The sequence below is a fragment of the Gallinula chloropus genome (assembly GCF_964237585.1).
Source record: "Gallinula chloropus genome assembly, chromosome: 3".
Classification (NCBI taxonomy): domain Eukaryota; kingdom Metazoa; phylum Chordata; class Aves; order Gruiformes; family Rallidae; genus Gallinula; species Gallinula chloropus.
The window spans coordinates 42,343,544-42,357,899 of NC_140087.1; the positions used below are offsets into that span (position 1 = coordinate 42,343,544).

Sequence of the window (14,356 nt, forward strand, 5' to 3'; positions counted from 1 at the left end):
GGTATCCCGAGGAGACCGGGTGTCGTGACGAGGGATGCTCCGGGGCCACCGGTACCGTGACGGGGAACGCAGCCGGGGAGACTGGGTATCGCGACAGGGATACTCCGGGGCGACCAGGTTGCCGTGTCGGCGGCGGGGGAGCTGCGGGACCCGTGGGTGGATGCCGGGGGTCCCCGCCGCCTGCCCGCCCACGAGTCGCGCAGCTCCCACGCCGCCGGGTATCACTGGCACTCACCCCGATCCTCCGCCCCGCTCTGCTCCGGCTCGTTCCTCCCCCACGCTCCAGAGGATGAGCTACTCTCCTGGAGCTCCCCTCGGGGCCTCACAGCAGCCCCCAAGCCCCTGGGCGAGTACCTGCCAGGTGGGACCCTGGCAGAAGGGAGGATGCTGGTCGGGTTTGACCCCAAATGGTGGGGAGTCCGACCCCCAACACATTGGGGGACACTCCAAACATCTGTCCTACCTCCATTTGCCAGTCCAGCTGGTTGCATGGTAGCAGAGGGGTCCTAAGACTGTCGTTAGGAGTCCAACAGGAGTAGGGGATTGGCAGACCTTCAGGAACCTTTGAAGACTTTGAGGAATCATAGCTGGGCACCTTGAAAAGGGTAGTGATGTGCTCAGGAGGATCACCCAGAGAGCTCTGAAGCTCTGGGCATTGCTGGTGGGGAGATCTGGGGTGAGGAGCTGCAATCTTGTGCAGAAAGCTCTCTGTAGACCATGTCCTAGGGAGGCAGAGCAGGTGAGATGGAGGGGGGAGACGTGGAGGCAGGGGGAACAGAAGGAGGGTGCAGGTCAGGAAGTAAAGTCCATCTGACGAGTGGATACAGAGCTTAGGTCTTGAAGGAAGGACAAAGAGGAAGCCACTGGTTTGGGGGATGTAGTAGTTGGTTGAGAGAATGGGGTTGTTGAGAAGAAAAGGGTTGGCTGAGAGAAATGGAGGGAGGAGAGGTAGAAAGGGATGAGCAAGATGAGGTAAAGAGAAAGAACAACTCAAACGAGAATGATTGAAAAGTAGGAGGTAACACATGAGTGTTAGACTCCATAGCTCACAAAGAAGGAAAAAAAATCATACTGAAAAACTGAGGACCAAAGAAAGGAAACGATAAAAAGGGTAGCATATTGCTCTGTGGAGGAGAAAGTGAGAAAATTGCAGAAATGCCCCAGAGGGAGAAAGGAATTAAAATCGGAAAATAAAAGTGGAAAATCAGGAGTACCTGGAGGTTGTTTCAGTTCACTGAATACAGCTGTTGCATTCCTCTAACAAAACAAAACCCATAACCCAAACCAAGAGCACCTGTTGTAGAGATAGGAAGAGGGATCTCAGTTTTCTGACCAGAAGAAGAGCAGGCCTGATCATCATTACACTAGAATGACAATAAATAAAAGCTCGTGGAGTTAGCCCCTTGCAGGGTAGAGTGTTCCTCTCAAGGTTCGCGTTGGAGGCTCCTCTGGGCAGGGAGCACGTCTCCCTTTCTTTTGGTGCACTGCATATGCTTTATGAATCATAAATAATAACAACCCACCAGGTTCCAGCTTTGAAATGTGGGTCATCTCATTCCTCTTCTACCAGTTCAAATACGGTTTATTACCTGCCTTATATAGAAACAGAAGCAGTGCAGTCTTTCCCTGTGCCATAATACGGAATCCTTCCAAGCATTTCCCTCTCCATGCTGCATACGAGCTCTCAGATACCTACTGCAGCCCACCAGGGATTTCGTTGACCTAGTTGGACTTTTCTTTCTTGTGGTAGGGTGACCCTGGCTGGAGGCCAGGCGCTCACCTGAGCGGCTCCATCACTGCCCTCCTCAGCTGGGCAGGGCAGGGAAAATACGACAGAAGGCTCGTGGGTAGGTGAAGATCACTCCTCCATTACTGTCTCAGGCAAAACAGACTCAATACGGGGAAATTAGTTAAATTTATTGCCAATCCCACCCCTCCCTTCTTCCTGGGCTCAACTTTGCTCCCAGTTTCTCACCTCTTTCCCTCCAGCCACCCAGAGGACAGGGAGTGGGAGTTGTGGTCAATTTGGCACACGTCTCTGCTGCTCTTTCCTCCTCAGGGGCAGGACTCCTCACTCTCTGCCCCTGCTTTCAGCCTGAGGTCTTTCCCACAGGACAGTCCTCCACCAAATCCTCAAATGTGAGTCTTTCCCACAGGCTGCATTCTTCACGAACTGGTCTATTGTGGGTGCCTTCCATGGAGTGCATGGACCAGACTGCTTCTGGACCAGACTTCTCCAGCGTGCATCCCCCACAGGATCACAAGTCCTACCAGCAAACCTGCTCTGGCATGGGCTTCTTTCTCCATGGGCTGCACGTCCTGCCAGGAGCCTGCTCCAGTGGAGGCTTTCCACAGGGTCACAGCCTCCTTTGGGTACCTCCACCTGCTCCAGTGTGGGGTCCTTCACAGGCTGCAGGTAGATATCTGCTCCACCATTGCCCTCCATGAGCTTCAGGGGGACAGCCTGCCTCACCATGGACTCCTCCACTGGCTGCAGGGGAATTTCTGCTCCATGGAGGAGCTGGAGCACCTCCTTCTCATCCTTCTTCACCAACCTCGGTGTCTGTAGAGCTCTTCCTCTCTCATGTTCTCCCTCCTCTCTTCTCTGGCTGCCATTGTACAGTTTTCCACCCTCCTTCTTAACTATATTATCCCAGAGCGCTACCATTGTGGCTGAAGGGTTTGACTTTGGCCAGTGGCAAGTCTGTCTTGGAGCTGGCAGGCACTGGCTGCGTTGGACATGGAGAGGGGGGGGTGCTGGGAGCTTCTCACAGAAGCCACCCCTGTAGTTTCCCCGCTACCAAAATCTTGCCACGCAAACTCATTACACTTCTTTACTTCAGACTCTCTTTCCTTTATCATCAGTGGCAAACTCTAAGCTGCTCTGATGGTGTCCAACAGGGCCCAGAGTTTGTGCCGAGGCAGGTAAGAGTCTCCTTTGCTGTTTGCTTCCTTTCAGTGAAACAGACCAGCTTTGTTTGAGAGCTGCTCTTTCCAAATCAATTGTGAACATTTCCTTCCAGACAAATATTGACTAATTTTGCCAGCTGATGTTTAGAGCCACACGAAAAAGCCAAGACACAGTTACAGGCAAAAATCAAGCGAAGCAGCAGGCACACCGTGGACCGTGTGCTTCCCCTGTTCCAGCTGCTGTACCTCTGGCAAAGATTTGCCATCCTGAAGTTCTCTGGTAGCCCCAGTCCCTTCCCAAGGTGTAGTTGGTGCTGCAAGACCAAGACAGCAAAAAACTTTCCTCTGCTTTGTAGCTGTGATTATTTTCTCCTCTATCAACCACCATCAGAGCACTCCAAGGATCTTTGGCAGAACCACTAGGAATATGTTTCACTCGGCTAGCTAGCCAAGAGGAGCCTTTCATTGATATGCGTTGCTGCAGAGCCTTCCAGCGTTCCCTCTACTTCCCTGTGGGTGCAGTAGCTTCTTTGCTTTAAAAAGGAGATAAGGACTCAGTGTGGTTTCAGGAGCGTGACTGCCATTTCGAATTATCCCAGAGATTGAATCATCAGTATGCACCCAGCCTGCTGTACCAGCGCTTTTCAAGACAACTGTATCTACACGCATCACGCGGGCAGGCGGTAACCGTACCATGTGTTTCCTGCGCCTGGCACCACTGCACACACTTTGTATTTTGAGAACCGTGGGCTCGGTGCCTGCTTTGTGCTTGTCCATCCCTCTGATGGCTCCCACCCGCACCGCAGCGGCCCGTTCTCACAGACCAGCCAATTGGCCGGTTTCACCCTCTTGGTACCGGAAAGCGCAGTGCACTTCGAGGACCGATTTCCCTTCCATGGGAAGGTGAATATTTCCATCCCTGCTCTGTATTTTGGGATCCTCTAGAGATAGGCAGCATCAACTTCATGAGGAGCTGCAGGACAAGCACCTTGCCGAAGAAAACCCATCCTCCACTTAATTAGCCCCTGCTCAGAGTTACTTGTTCCCAGGCTTCCAGCACTGAAGAAACAGTGTTGCAGCCTCCCCATATACATTTCCTCCATGCTGTTGTGTCGGGAAGAGTGACGAGTAATGTTCAAAGTTGCTTATTGTGCACGTGGTAGCTTTGCTTTCATTGATTACACGTAATTACTTGTAAATATCTAGGCGGGGTTGCTGTGGAACCAGACTCTGCCACGTGCTCAGCTGGAGTAACCTTGTCTGCATCACTGGAGCCAGGGAATCTGTGCAAGTCAGAAATTAATTTGGCCTTTAATACACTGCGTGCCTGTAGGGAATTCATCACAAGTGTATCAACACTGTGATCACTTTAATAGTAAATCTGCTTCACTTCTTTAGTCAGCAGAAGCTGAAGATCCCAAGCACCACAGAAACTTTCACAAGTGGCAGTCTGCTTCTTTGTGACACACAATTCTCACCATCCTCATCTTGCAGGTGTGGCAGCCGAGAAGCTGCAGAACGGAGCAACTTGTCTAAAACCAAGCAGCACCTCTTTTCACAGGACAGGCAAGAAAACACTTACAATAGAAGTAAGTCTTTTCTTGGGCCATGAAGATGATTAGAGAGCTGGAGCACCTCCCCTACAAAGAGAGGCTGGGGGAGCTGGACTTGTTCAGCCTAGAGAAGAGAAGGCTGCAGGGGGACCTCACTGTAGCTTTCCAGTACCTGAAGGGAGCTTATGAACAGGAGGGGAATCAACCTTTCAAATGGGTAGATAATGGCAGGACAAGGGGGAATGGACTATAGCTAAAGGAGGGAAGGTTTAGATTAGATACTGGGGGGAAGTTCTTTACAGAGAGAGTGGTAAGGTGCTGGAACAGGCTGCCCAGAGAGGTAGTGGATGCCCCAATCCCTGGAGGTGTTCAGGGCCAGGTTGGATGGGGTCCTGAGCAACCTTGTCTACATCATGCCTGGAGGTTGGTGGCCCTGCCTGTGGCACAGGGGTTGGAGCTCTATGGGTCCCTTCCAACCCAGACCATTCTATGGTTCTAGGAATAGATAGGAACAGATCCCCAAACTTCCCATACGTCTTGTGGCCACAGAATGGCACTGCCAGGAATGGATGTGCTAGGGGTACGAGAGGACTTCTTTTACTCAAGTCAGTGGCTTCAGTGGGAAATAAGCTGAAATGATGCATATATATATATATATGTATGTATATATATGTCTGGATAAATACTGTGTTAGCGGTGTTCTCCTGGTGGCATCATAGAGGTTTTGGCAGTCAGGCAGAGCTTGCATGTGCTTTCCCTGAGCACCATAACAAATCCTGTGAAAATTTCACTGGGCAGTTGGCATTTGTAGCAGCAAGAACACTGCCTACTGGTTATTTTTCCTGAGAACCGTGCATCACAGAAATGTGCAGTGCTCATGTGTTCTAGAAGAAAACAGAAGCTGGTGGAGAGTGGGAGAAGCTGGTGGTTCAGTGGCACAGCCAGGGCTGCAGGGTGGTGTGTGCATCCCCACCGACATGAGGAATGCACGCTGGCATCAGTGGGGAGTAATTTGCAAAGTGTTTGCTTTTTCCATTTGCATCAAACCCACCTTGTGTTGGCTTCACAGTTGAGGTGGCAGCTTTTGCTTGCTCCTGACCGGAGCTGGGTTGGAGTGAATGTTCTGGGGGCTGGCGGGGAGGTAATGGTCATAGTTTTGCGTGCGGCTACTGGAGTGAATGGGGATCTAGATGCACTGTGTGCCTGCTTCTCCATGGTACCTGCCAGCACGTGCTCTGTTAGTAGGTCAAAGCAATGGAAAAGCAGTGGACTCTTCCATGTTCACCATGGGTACTGAGTGTTACACGCACATAGGCTGTCATTACACTCTGGCTTTGCCCCAGGGCAACTTTTGCCCAATTTTCCTATACCTTGCAGTATTTTCTGTTAATGTGACAGTGTATTTGAGCAGATACCCAAGATCTTGTTCCAAAGGCGTGAGTAGTTTCTTGTTGCATAACAACTGGCTCCCTTCCAAAATGGCACCATGCTTTCTTAGGCTTTAAACAGCCTCAAAATGAGCTGCTCTTAGCTGCACTAGGCTTATTCACCTGGGATTCCCACCAGCTCATCTCTGATCGTATCCCACTGGTGGCTTTGTATACCATCTCGCCTGTGCAAACTCATGAGGTATAGGTTGGGAGGTGACTCATTACTTCTGCACTTTATATCCCCTCTCCAAATGATAAAAGAATAAAGCCAGGCCATTTTGATGCTACTGAACTAATGCCAGAGCGGGAGCTTTAATGCATCATGAAGCAGAAAGATGAGTTATTAAAGATTTATCCAAGCTTCCTTGCTTTAGTAGCTGAAAGGATCCAGTATGTCCACACTATGAACAAATGATAGTTTCACTTACAATGACAGAACTTAAAAATAACAGCAGCCACTGGATCATCTTCTCAGACCTTCTGTAGATCACAGGCCATTGCATGTCACCCATTTATCCCCAAATGAAGCAAGGTGCATTTGCTAGTCATATTGAATCAATTCAGTCATTTGCTTTCAAAAAATAAGCAGATTACTAATCCATCTATTTAATTATAGATCTCTCCCATGAGAAGTTGGGACAAGAACTGGTGAAAAATAAATATTAAGTCACCAGAATGTGTCATTCGTTGCCTCCTATTTTCATTTTGTAATTCTTTTAAAAGAATAGGTCATCACAGACTGCTGCAGTAGGAAGGGACCTGCAGCGGTCATCGAGTCCGACTGCCTGAGCGCTGCAGGGCTCACCAGAAGTTAAAGCGAGTTCTTAAGGGGATTGTCCATATGCCCCTTAAACACTGGCAGGCGTGGGGCGTTGATCGCCTCTCTAGGAATCCTGTTCCAGCGTTTGACCTCCCTCTTGGTAAAGAAATGCTTCCTGATGCCCGGTCTAAACCTCCCCTGCTGCAGCTTTAAACTGTTCCCATGTGTCCTGTCACTGGATCCCATGAAGAAGAGCTCAGCACCTCCCTCTCCATGTCCCCTCCTCAGGAAGCTGTAGAGAGCAATGAGGTTGCCCCTTATCCTCCTTTTCTCCAAACTAGACAAGCCGAATTCCTTAGCTGCTCCTCACAGGACATGTCTTCAGTTGTTGCACCAGCTTTGTCACCCCCCTCTGGACATATTCCAGAACCTTCACATTCCTCCTTCATTTGTGGGGCCCAGAGCTGCATGGTGTATTTAAGGTGAGGCTGCACCCATGAATACAGTGGGGCTCTCACCTCTTTGGACGGGTTGGTTGTACTGAGGTCTGTGCACCCCAGGCTGCAGTTTGCTGTCTTGGCCGCCGCAGGTTCTGTCCATCTCTCCTAATGGCTGACAGCTGCAGGCAGTAGGATTTGTAGCATAGAAGCAGTTCAGTGTAAGAGTCAGGGCTCAGAAAAGGGTACCAGTTCAACATGGAAGCCTATGATCGCTCATCATGTCTTCCCCAGCAGTCCCCCAGTGATAAACCCCACATGCAGCACTATTTTTGTCACAGGTCTCCCAGCACGTTATATTTCGCTTACAGACGAAGCCGCTCCCCTCCTTTGGCTGGAGCACCATGACCAACCTTTTGTCCACAGCCCAGTTAATCTTTGTTAATTGCAAACCGTGAGATGCCACTGCAGACCTGGATAGCATCCTGCGGAAGCAGGAATTTGGCCAATAAAGAGTAGACTTACTTTGTAATCTTCACTGAGTTTTGCTGACAGTCACTGCGGCTTAAGATCAAAGGCAACAGGAAACAATGTGATTTTAGCAGTGCAGAGACTGCTTGCTTTCAGGCAGAGCTGCCCACCAAATGTGGTGGTGCTATGCATTGGAGAAGCCAGATACCACCTCTGATGTTAGTTGTCCAGTTCCAGGAACTTGGATCCGCTCGACCTGGACATAACACGGGGGTACGCAGCCTGGAAACTTTGTGAGTCCTACTCAAAGCATGGATTTTACCACAGGATCTAGCATCCTTTAGTTATACAAAGGTTGTATGTTGACTCTCCTTGAAGCAATAGGTGTACGTTTTGCTCAGTATCACTATTTCTGTCCAGCACCCTCCTCAAATTAAAAAAAAATCTCAAGCCCAATAAGCCTAATAATTTGTTCATGGAGAATACAGAAGTGGGGAAGTACGATCTAGAAATACCTGTTCCACAATCACCTCAAATTCCCCAGTGCAAGTTGCAGTGAGGAGAGTATTGTATTTATGGCTGAAAGAGGCCCAAGTCTGTCTTCTGTAGCTAATTCAAACAAGAGGAGAATAACAGGCTGCAGAAGCCTTCCGTGCTGAAAAGAGGCAAGTATCAGAGAGAAAGTAGAACCTAGAATTTTTGCATGAGGTGTATTTTTGGTCAGAGTTATATGGAGTGCCTTGGCGCCAACATGGGTCTGTCCAGACCTTGCTTTGTTACTGAAGGAGACTCAGCTTTGTTACCGAAGGAGACCCAGCTTTGCTGAGCTTCCTGATGACAGGTGAGGAGGCATCTTCTTTCTTCTGGTAGATCCTTGAGCAGCAAATCATGTGTGGACTTATCAGGATACACGTACGTTGCTCCAACCACTGTGAGCACACTCGAGGCCATGTCAAATCCTCTCTAATATCTGGTTATCAGTGGACAGAGAACAGATGCTCCAAATCTCTTGTTCTGAACTTAGGACCTAAAAAAAGCATTGTGTATGAGGTTCAGCAGCAGGTTAACCCTTGAGTTTCTAGGAGAAAAATCAATTTGAGTTAGAATTCAGTATGCAAGAAAACAATGGGCTATAGCAAAGTCTCCTGGCTAAAACTGCATTTACTTGAAAGCCAAGCAGCTCTGAATTTTGGAAAACTCCACAAGGGAAAAAGAATATCATCTTGGTAAAACACAGCCAGGAGAGCCCCCACAGATAGCATGAATTCCCTCACCTCTCAATATAAATACCTGTATATACGTGCTAATATAAATGTGCTACATATATTAGTATAAGCAGTTGAATTCCCCTGGAGATACAAGTATCACTCGGGAAAGAGACATGGCACTCAAATGCCTGTCTAATTAATGCAGTAGTTGTCTGCAGAGAATCCAGTTCAGTTTTCTTCACCAGAGCAGATAATCACCTCTCAAATCTTTGTTCAGGATGAGATTAGCATGGACTCTGATTAAAATTTGCCCAGAATACGGTGTTGATCATAGCTTATTTTTGTTCCAGTGGAGGTTCTGCTTCCACAGAGATGCTGAACTCCTCAAAGCCAATGGCAAAGCTCACAGTGACCCAGACAGGTAGTTTACTGTGAGCTTCAGTCCAATTTGTATTCAAGAAAGGAATGCAGAATAATGAGGTAGAAAAGAAATAATCTTTATTTGTACCATCAAGACTGTGTATCTCATAATCAGGTTTATTCTTTACATGCTTTTATGGCTGTTACTTTCCAGTACCACAATGCTGATACTATAATAAGCACCCAGTAACTTCCATTTTCACTCTGGACTCCAGTCCTGCGTTCTAATCAGTAATAAAAAGGGCATTATTTAGGGGAACTCCCCAGCCCACAATATGGTATATATCTTATTTTAATGAGGCCCATTTGAGCACAGTGCTTTTAATAGAATTTCTAAGCAGTTGCCTCCAAAGATAAATGAAATGGATGGAAGTCCAAATTGCTGCAGTATGGAGTTGATAATTTTTCAGCTCTCTGTGTATCAGGAATAGGAATTAGAATATATATTTTTCAGGAAGCCTTGGTGGAGTATTTGGCAGAGGAGGAAAGAAATATATATGCTAAAGAGGTGAATTTAAAGTATCTTCAACAAATAGGTGATTATTTCATTCCAACTTTTTGTAAGCCTAGCTATGATATTTAGCACAGGATAAAATGGGAGTTAATATATGATAACCATGAGTGATAGACTATGCCATATCTGTGAGCAGTATTTTAGGATCTGGGAGTACCTGTTACAAGAAACTTATGCCTGCTTTTTCCAAGTTAGGCTATATGGATGACCTGGTGCTATCAATCACAGTGATGAGGGACAGATTTCCGCAGGCAAGAGGACAGGAGGATCATCTTGGTTGCCTGTGAGCCAGCAGACCTATTTCCTTCCCTGCTGAAGTTAAGGTGATATGATAGATAAATTTGAATATCCTACATTGGTAATTATAACAGTTTAGTTTGCGTGATTAGTTAATTTATATTATGAATTCCAGTAACAAAAGAGGGTCTGAATTCAGACTGCATTCATCTTGCTTTGCATCTGTGTTCATGCTCCTTTTCCCATTTCCAGGCATCTATGTCCCTTATTCTATAGTCTCAGGGAAATTCAGACCTTCTGACCCTAGCTTAATACCCTGGTTTTGTTCTTTAAAATAACTTCTACTGTGGATTTAAAAACCCTCTGCTGCATTGATTTATTCTTAATTTAGTCATGCCATTCCGTGATCAAATTAAGTGAAATTATTATCTGTTACTGTAAAAGCAAAGTATTTAAAGAAAGTGCCTCCCAAATAGCAGCTGAAAAATCCATATGTGCAATGCCATTTTCACCAAATATTCTCATTTAAAAACTGATTTAATAAAGGTTTATGGGGTTTTGTAATTTCCCCATTGCAATACATTAATTGGTGTTCATTAAAAAAATGTTGCGCTGCTCTGTCGGACCTTCAGTACCGACCACGGCTGGAAAGGTGGGGAAGCGTGCACAGGCAAACCCCAAGTCATTGCCACACCAAGTGATGCTGTCCCACTCACCAGCCCCTCACGGGAGCTCACAGCTCCCCTGCAGGGACTCAAGAACAATCTCCTCACAAGTCACACGTGCAGCCACCATATGGGTCCTGACCAAAGGTCTGTCTGCTCCTGTCTGCAGCTCAGTGGAATTGATCAGGAAGGTGTATTTTCTACCCTGAGATGCGTCCCTCGCAGCGTGGGTGTGCTGATGGTTGCAGTTTTTCCCAGATGTAGGAAATAACTTTTTTTCCCCTCCATTTTCTGCTCTGCAACTGGTAATTTTTGGCACTTATTTTGCTTTTTTGGCAAACTGAACACTGAGCTGCCCTTTTTGCACAGGGCTCAGGATCTCTGGTGGCAATGGCCAGAGCCTGTCGCTGTGTGTGTAACCTGTGGACTGTTTGCTCCTACCTGCGCCTCTTGATCAGCACACCTCTCCATCTGCCGATTTATGACCCTTCCACGTTGCCTGCCATCCCTGGCAGTTCACCCTTTCCCCTGCCCACCTGCACATCGTTAGGAAACTTTGTCACCTTGTCGCTCACCCCCCTGTTCATGTTACCTGTGACTCCGATGAAGAGTGCAGGTCCCACAGCAGACTTGAGCCGTTCCCTCAATTGCTGTATTTACTCCTCGCTGGTTTCCTGTCTTGTACTGAGCCTTTCAGCTGTTCCAGCACCTTCCCTGGCTCCTTGTCTCCTGCAAGGCCCTTTGGGGCAGGGTTTTGTAAGAAGCATCTTAAAAACCTAGAAAGGGGAACTGCATCTCCTTTACCAGTGTGCCTGTTGACCCCCATCAAAGGACACCAGTGATATGGTGGGATGAGTCATCTGGTTTACCTGGTAGGTGATGCCGAACCAAGTGCTGAGGTTTTCGCTGCACTAGGATGCCCGTTCCTCACTGTCGCTCGCTCTCTCTAGCACTTAACACTGTTTCAGAGCTGAGCTGGCAGCTAAGTGGCTGAACCCTTTCCTTCAAAAAGTGGAGGTGGAGTGTGTGCTCCTTTTCAGTAGCTCTGTGCATAGAGCAGCTTCCCACCCCCAGCGCCAGAAGAAGCAGGGATCCCGTCTGCCCTCATCTGCAGCCCCTCCAAGGCCAGGGGAACCCAGATAATCAGCAAAAGCTGGTCTGCTCAGTCGAGTATGTCCCTATTTATCGGGAAATTGTGAAGTGAGGATGCCATTTGCCTAGAAGAGAAAAAGTAAGGCTCTGGGCCTTGTTCCAAGGACCACTTCAAATATGGACTGGAAATACTTCTTGCAGATGACTTTTAAAATGAGAGATGGAAACTCTCAAATGTAGCTTTGAGGGTCTGGTTGTGAGAGAGGCACAAACTTGCTTAGGGGTCGTGGTGTTTAAGTGTGCCCAGGAACAGAGTGTTTGGTATCAAAGGAGCTCCAGTGGCATTGGAAGGAGGGTACAGCTGATGCAAGCAGCCTTGGCAAATTCAAAGCTAATTTGGAGAAAGAGGGAATGTCCCTTGCTGCAGAAGTTAGGCTGTGTGTGCTCACATTACTGTTCTGTGCAACAGAGATGTAGGCCTTTGGAAAGACTGATACGTGGAGATCACTGTCTTCCTAATTGAAATATTATCAGTTCCTTAAAACCAGCTATGAGGATGACCTGTGAAAGGAGAACTCATCAATGACAGTGGCAGAAGAAAGCTGCACTAGCTACTGGGTGATTTGCCAGGTGACAGACAAGTCCTTAAGACCTCACTCTCTAACCTGATCAACTGTGAAAAAAGTGCCTGGGTAAAATATCTGAGTAAATATCAACGTCTGAGATTTAGACAGCTACAGTGGCAATTAAAAACATAAATCACTCTGCAGATTTGGCACTTCATCATCTTTTCACAGGATGATGCCTCAGCTGTTTTTTAACAGCTTAGCTCAAAAGCACTGGATGGCTAAATAGTGCACAGTGTGGTAGGCAGGAATGGGATAAAAACAGTTTGAGAAGTTTGTGAGTCTGCTACCAAAGCAAATAGCATTGCATGTCTAGAAAACCACCATCAGAAGTCATCCTCTGTGTTCTCAGGTATGTAGGTAATTTAGTTGGCATGAATTGTCTCCCACTGATCTCTCCATGTAGTAGCTATTAGGTGAAGAGGAAGCCATACAGCATTCAAGGCTGTGAGAATATACCTTGTGTAGTGGCCAGCTTCAATTTCCCCTGCACATCACAGGTTTCTGGAGTGATAACCACACTGGGGTTCAGGTGCTGTCTCACAGGACTTGTCTCAGCTCCTTCTCCCCTCTTTATGTAAAGCGTATAGTGTTTTTACAACCTCTACAAACTTGTTCTGTGCAATACCCAAGGAGCTACAAAACATTCGAGAAGCTGGCAAAAATGGCAATAAATGCGTTGAGGGTGGCTCATTTGTAACTGTCAGAGAGACCCACGAGGATTCTTCCCTTTGTCAGATTTTTTTTTTTTCCACAAGCCTGATTTAAAGAGCTGTTGAAGAATATACTTGGGTTGAAGCACATTCATAGCTCGGAGAAGCAGTTGGAGCTGTGCATTATCATTAGGCACGTGTCTCAGCCCCTAACAGGCAGGACCTTAGTCTGTGAGGGTTGCTTCCTCATGCTGATGGGCTGGCAGGGGCACCCAGCCCTTCTGTAACACTTCCTTCACTCGTTCGCTGAACCAGGTGGCAGCAGATGAAGAGGTTCACTGGCGACAGCTAAACACTCTTACACCTGGCGTGACTCAGCTCTGAGCCTACCAGCACTGTCTGTGGTAGCAGGGCCCAGCTCTGAGCCTACCAGCACCATCTGTGGTGGCATGGCCCAGCTCTGAGCCTACCAGCCCTGTCTGCAGTGGCATGGCCCAGCTCTGAGGCTACCAGCCCTGTCTGCAGTGGCATGGCCCAGCCCTGAGCCTACCAGCACCATCTGTGGTGGCATGGCCCAGCTCTGAGCCTACCAGCACCATCTTCAGTGGCATGGCCCAGCTCTGAGGCTACCAGCCCTGTCTGCAGTGGCATGGCCCAGCCCTGAGCCTACCAGCACTGTCTGTGGTGGCATGGCCCAGCCCTGAGCCTACCAGCACTGTCTGTGGTAGCAGGGCCCAGCCCTGAGCCTACCAGCACTGTCTGCGGTGGCATGGCCCAGCCCTGAGCCTACCAGCACTGTCTGCGGTGGCTTGGCTCTCTGCTCCCGACAGCAGCGGTGGACTCATCTCTCCCAGCTTGCAGACACCTACACTAGAGACACCTACTTCTGAGCTTGTCGCCGCAGACTGTTTGGAGCTGCTGGAGAGAAACAAGCACTTGGGAAGGGTGATTCATCTGGCTTGTTTTAATCGCCTGCTTTAGGAGGAGATAAATCGTGCCATGGAAATGTCTTTTTTTTCCTGTCTACTAGCTATGCAGAAAGTGTAAATGACTGTCTCAGATACACAAGTCTGTGCAGCAGATGTCTCAAACTGAGAAGATGAAGTGGTTTTTATCAGGATCACATTTGTAACATACACAGTGAGGTACAGCGTGGTCCTACAGTAGGCCTTGAACTGGCTGGCTGTGCAGAGGAGTCGTAAGCACTAAAGCACTTTTGAAGTGGTCTGAGCAGGCTGTTTAAAGGTGTAACCTCTGCTGGGTGGATTTCCTCTAACCCAGCGCAAGCATCTGTAGCCAGTAAGAGGGGGCACATCATCTAAGGCACCTGCTGTATCTGGCTGTTTCTCTCTATGCCCTCAGCCGGAAGCGCGGGGTGAG

At 48.1% G+C, this 14,356-nt stretch overlaps 1 protein-coding gene across 2 annotated transcripts in view; it reads left to right on the forward strand.

Moving 5' to 3' along the window:
• Positions 1–14,356, forward strand: part of SLC35F3 (solute carrier family 35 member F3) — a gene marked incomplete at both ends in the record, with an annotated part of 174,873 nt that overhangs the window by 109,531 nt on the left and 50,986 nt on the right. The window lies entirely within an intron of this gene.